The sequence below is a fragment of the Aplidium turbinatum genome, chromosome 4 (genome assembly GCF_918807975.1).
Source record: "Aplidium turbinatum chromosome 4, kaAplTurb1.1, whole genome shotgun sequence".
Classification (NCBI taxonomy): Eukaryota; Metazoa; Chordata; class Ascidiacea; order Aplousobranchia; family Polyclinidae; genus Aplidium; species Aplidium turbinatum.
Genome location: NC_137475.1, coordinates 24085757 through 24091747, shown reverse-complemented (window position 1 = coordinate 24091747; position 5991 = coordinate 24085757).

Below are 5991 nucleotides of genomic sequence, written 5' to 3'. Positions count from 1 at the left end.
TTCTATCACTTGGTGGAAGGTAAGACGTTCACCTTATTCACTGACCACAAGCCACTAGTCGCTGCATTTTACTCCATATCTGACCCAATAATTGCAAGGCGAGCACGACAAATGAGTTTCATTGCGGAGTTCACGAATGATGTCCAGCATATAAAAGGAAAAGCTAATTTTACTACAGATGCTCTGTCACGAATTGAAATTGACAATGTTATATGTAGACAGGAAGGAATTGACTATGCTGCGATTGCGAAAGCTCAAACAAAAGACGCCTATATTCGTGAAGTGCTAAACAACCCACAAAAGTCCAACCTGAAACTGAAGGAATTTCCTTTTGAGAACTGCGATGTGGCCTTGATCTGCGATACATCTATGCCAAAAGTAAGACCGATTATTCCTCTCGATTTTCAAAGACTTGTTTTCGACAAGATTCATAACTTATCACATCCTGGTGTGAACGCAACTCGATCGTTAATTCAACAACGATTTGTATGGAACCTCATGAAGAAAGAGATCGCTTTTTGGGTTAAAACATGCCGCACATGTCAAAAAGGAAAAATCATTAGACATAATAAAGCAAAGCTTCAACAATTTACCTTACCGTCTCGTAGATTTTCCAATATTCATATCGATATTGTTGGTCCACTTCCACCCAGCAACGGTTACCGATACTTGCTTACGGTTATCGATCGATTCACTCGTTGGTACACAGCTACACCGATGAAAGACATTACAGCGGAATCAACCGTCGAAGCATTTCTACATGGCTGGATCCAATATTATGGGGTGCCGTCATCCATCACCTCAGATCGTGGTGGCCAGTTTATCAGTAAACTGTGGCATGACACTATGAAATTCCTGGGAATAAAGCATATTACGTCAACAAGCTTCCATCCTCAAAGCAACGGAATGGTCGAAATTGTCCATAGAAGGCTTAAAGATGCCCTTCGTATGCAAAAGAATCCAGACACTTGGCATCAAAATCTACCTCTCGTTCTACTGACGACACGTACCACTCTGAAGGAAGAATTAGAATGCTCACCTGCAGAACTTGTTCATGGTGAAACACTGAAGTTGCCTCAAGAATTTAGGGAATCCCCGAATCAGATTGTGGATACTCACCAATTCGTTCGCAAACTAAAAGAATACTTCGCCAGCATCCGCCCTACACCTCCACGCGTTCACAGTAAAGTAACTTCATATGTGGACAAAAACCTCTGGACTTGCAAGTATGTTGTAGTTAGAAACGACCACCAACAGGCCCCACTACGTCCCCGATTCAGCGGACCATACGAAGTAATCAAACGAAATGAAAAATATTTTATACTTTTGATAAACAGCAAAGAAAAATCCATTTCTGTTGACAAACTGAAAGTTTTTTATAAACCAACCGACGAACCAGAACGGAGTGTCAGCAACGGGCAGGATGGCAGCAATGCTCACCCAATCTCATGCTCTCGGGAAGAGGATACCTGGCAAGCTGTTGTGCAGACACGTGCTGGTCACGTGGTTGTGCCGCCATCAAGGTACAAACCATAATCCATTTGTATATTATCCTGATTAATATTTTCTCTTCAGGAAAGTTGCATGGCCGTTTGTAGTTGGTGGATCGATTGGTCTGGCTAACTCCGATAACGAACGACACTCTGACCTGATAAATACCCGGCCGCTCGCTGACCGGCGACGCCGTTACGGCGGCGCCGCCACGAAGGAACGATTGCCGGCGCTCTCGGAGGGAAAGGCGCCGTTCAGCCGCACGAGAATGAGCAATAACAGGTATGTAATGCCCTTAGATGTTCGGGAGCACACGCGTTCTACACTGGTCGGATCAGCCGGAGCCTCTTCGCTCGACATCCCGGCTCAATAGGACCGGGAAATCCAGCATCCCCGCACCGCCTAGGCACAAGTCGTGCACCCCTGGTTAAGAACCCTTGATCTAGAGTCTAGACGTAACACATCACTGCGTTTTGTCGAAATTGCCTCCTCTCTTGAAACTACTTGCTGGATCCACCCCTTCACGTTTTCGCATGGTAACGAAAAGGGTTATTAGGACTTTTGCTTTCAAAGTGACAAAGTGTAATTTTTTGTACTGATTTGAATAACCGTGTTGAGTCTTTGTCAACTTGTTCATCAAAACAAGGGTTGTTTTCAATTACAGTCTCTTCGATTTCGTTTTCTCTTTTGCAAGCGTGTATGTTGGATTTGATTTCGCCCTCCGATTGCTGGCACCAGTTCTTGCGAATTCTCTTTAAGCTTTTTGATCAAACTTGTAACATTTTATCGTGATTTTTTTCTGTATATTATTTCGTTGTCTTGTTTTGCATACTCTGTTACTTTTTGCTTAATAGACAAACTTAAGAGTTGATTTTTTTCTTCAGCCATGTAGAATAAGAAGCTGTTTCCTCTCAATACAAAATCCAAGTTTAACATCGTTTAGGTGATCCTCAGTTATGTTATTGTCGCTTTCTTATGTGTTGCATTATTTTGTACATCATTCATTTTTTTTGTCGATTCACCATTTTTGTTTGGATGATCACATGGTTCATCTGGGTGAGGGCTGGTGTGACGTTTGGCTTCGATCACCGCGAACCCGCGCGAGAAACTAAATTAGTCTCGCGCTCGCCTTCAGATGATCTCACATTTTTTGTAAGTTACGCGTTTCATTTTTTAACTACGTTGAGAAAAATTCATCAGTTTTTAGTTTGGTTGAGGTAAAGAATGGTCGTTTGTTTGCTTGTCACTAAAGTTTAAAAAAAGGAAAAAATAAAACAGAAGTTGCACAATTGTTTCTATTTATTTTCATAGCGTCAAAACTTAGAACTAAGAAAACAGAGAAGAACAAGCCGTTCGCGCACAATGCCAGCATTTATGGTAAAACAATGCCCCAAGATCATTGGATCCAGGTGCAGTCTTTGTTCAGAAAGTCCACAGCGGTTTTTACTTCTTTTAAAGTTATCAGCTGCTCCGCCTGTTCCGCTGTGTCTTCGTCAATTTGGCATCTCCCAGAATGTTCAGGTGTCTTGTTCTTGATAGTTGATGTCTTCCATACCCCATAAGGAGTGATAGAAACTGTGTACTTCTTTGAGTATGTCGTCTTTCCTGGTGAGAGTTGTGTTGTTTTTATCGTGTATCTCAGTGATATAGCTGCTTGTACAATCTTGTTCTTCTGGTTTCAACACGCTTTTGGAGGATTCTTCATCGCTTATTGGAATTGTTCTGGGTCTGATTTGAGATCCGATTGCTTTATAGTCGTAGAAGTTATTGATTTTGTCCAAGAAGTCTTGTCGACGCTCCTGCAGTATGTGATCCGGTGAGCGTCCAGGGTGTGGCGGCTGTGGCGCATGTTTTTGGCGTGATTGTACTCTTCTCTTCGCTTTAGCTTGACAAGTTGTTTTTTTTTTTTTTGCGCAACTTTGTTACCTGACTCATCATTAATCCGTCCGCTCCGGGAGCTGCCACATACCCAAACAATCAGCAGGCACACCATACTTACATGGAAAATATCTACCAGGGAGGCGAGGGACTTGCTCTGACCGAAGGACTCACCGCGGTAGATGGTAATCTGTAGGTGTAAAAAATGGTGGTTATTGGCTGCCTCAAGCTTATCTACCTGTCTCAACTTTCCTCTTGCTTATGTTGGAGCAGACTAGGAGATGGCGACTCTAGATCGAGAACTAACGCGTTTTGGTAGAGAATTGGAGAATTGATTGCAATTTAATTTGAGTTTGTTTGTGTGTGTACTTCTTCTTGATGCCCGCTTGAGGATGGGCACCGGCGTGTGAAAAAGAGCCACTGCAGTCTGGCATTTCATTTGGCGGAGAAGCCAGAGAGGGGTTGCCAGATAAAGAGTAGCTTTCGGTGACCTCAGAGTTGTATGCTTTGTCCCTGAAACCAAAATAATGCTGTTTATGAAAAAGTATTTGATGAACGATTGCATCAAAAACTTTTCATAAGTCTAAAAATTACCCGCAGTTTTATTTTTTTCTTTCAATAGCATTCGATATTTTACTAATGAGATATAAGGCTGCGAGATTGGTGGAGTGATTTCGTCTAAAACCAAACTACTGGTCACAAAAAAGAAGCTGTAATATTCGAGAAAATCAACAACTCTGTTGTAGGCTACATTATTTTTTCAAGTTATTTTGAAAACGAGGATAGCAAACTGATAGAGAGATAATTGCTACAATCTTCTGCTCTACTATTTTTGAATATTGGTATTATTTTGGAAGTTTTGAACACTTCGATAAATTATCCATTGCTTAACGACAAATTAAATATGTGAGATAGAGCAATAGACAGAATGCTTGGCGAACTTTTCAAAACTTTTGTGTTTCATCCATACCACAACTAAGCTTAGATTTGAAGTTGCTAAGTATCAGCTGAACTTATTGAGGAGTAGCCTAGTTTGGTTTCAGAAAATTGACTGAGAAAATGTGTTGGAAAGGTAATCTGAAAATTTTGCTTGTGCTGGTGGTATATTGTTAGCTTAGAAGCTATTGATGAAAAATATTTGTTGAAATGACCGGTTTTGTCTTTATTTTCTGTTAGTAATTTTCTTTCAACATAGAGGTGGTTTGCCGAATGTATTTCTGCCTAATGTGTGATTCAGGGTATTCCATGAGGCTTTTTAAATTGGTTTTGTGCTTGAGGAGCACAGTTCTAAAGTGATTTTGTTTTTTAAGTTTAATTAGCCTGTCATACATATTTCCCACTCCATTGTAAAGTATGAACAAATACGAACAAATATATTGAACAAATACGAGCTATAATACTTGAAGTTAAGTTTGCCTACTCTTTCGTTATTGGATTAGCATCGTTGTTGCCCGCCTCTGCATTATCACTACGTCATTTAGCCTTCACATGCAAAAAGGTCGCCCACCCTTGGTCTATTGTGATTATAATTTAATTAGTGTCTCTGCAGTTATATTGTAGTTAATGTTATATTGTTGTAAAAGTTGACTTTCACATTCTATTCATGATAAAGAGCTAATAACAGTGTAAGCAGCAAAGCGGTAAGATGGTCTGTTTTCCCAGCAGCTGCTTTTTGACTTCACTTCTTTAACTGAACCATTTTTTTCACTAGAAAACTTATTCGGTTTTATTTTTAATGGTGCGGCGATAAGACTCCGTGTTACTGGCTGTACAAAGTGTGCATGACTGTGGTATAATTGATTTTGCAGTTAAAACTTTTTCCAATACTTGTTTGTCGTATCCAGGCTTACACCTGGTGGTTGAAGATTTAGATTAAGTGGACGGGAAGGCATGGAAGCCAATCTTCGTGTCCACCTTCAGGCATGCCTTCAAGTGTCCTTTTCCAATACTAAACTTTGTTGAAAGACGGTTGCTTTTCTTGAAGATAAGTTACGGTAGGCTATTACCTGTAGTATCAATATTGGATGCTGTGTACATTCTATATTGCGGTTTCTGTTTTACCATTACCCGGATTGTTCGGTGTGTTTATCAACACATCCCGATTCAAGCAATCTTTTCAAAAATGTGGTAGCATTGACAGAGTGATTGACCATCAAATCTCAGCATCCGTGTTGGGAATACAAGGTCAACACTTCAACCCTGTTCGGCCTCTCTTGTCTACTTGATGGTGGTAGTGCAGCTGTACGAAAGCAGCACTTTCGCATGTGTTACAGTGACACTTGCAAGCTAACCGTGTAAAGAGGTTCCATCGTGTTGTAATTCCGGATTCTAATTGCCATCAAAGTGTCATTATCCCCGCACTACTATCGACCACTTTCACTGAACAAATAATGGCGATGTTATCGCTTTGACGTAACTGTTCACTCAACATAATTTAAAGTTGAAAAGCTGATGTGTTTAAACGACACAAGATTTTTAACCGGATCTATTCGACTATAAAAACACCAAAGGCTCGAACCATCCATCAGAAAGACGCTAAGACAAGCGTCGCCTGTTTCGGTTTTATCAGTGCGTTACAAAGAAGAGCTGTTTGATTAATCTGCTGATCCGAAGTTCTCTTCA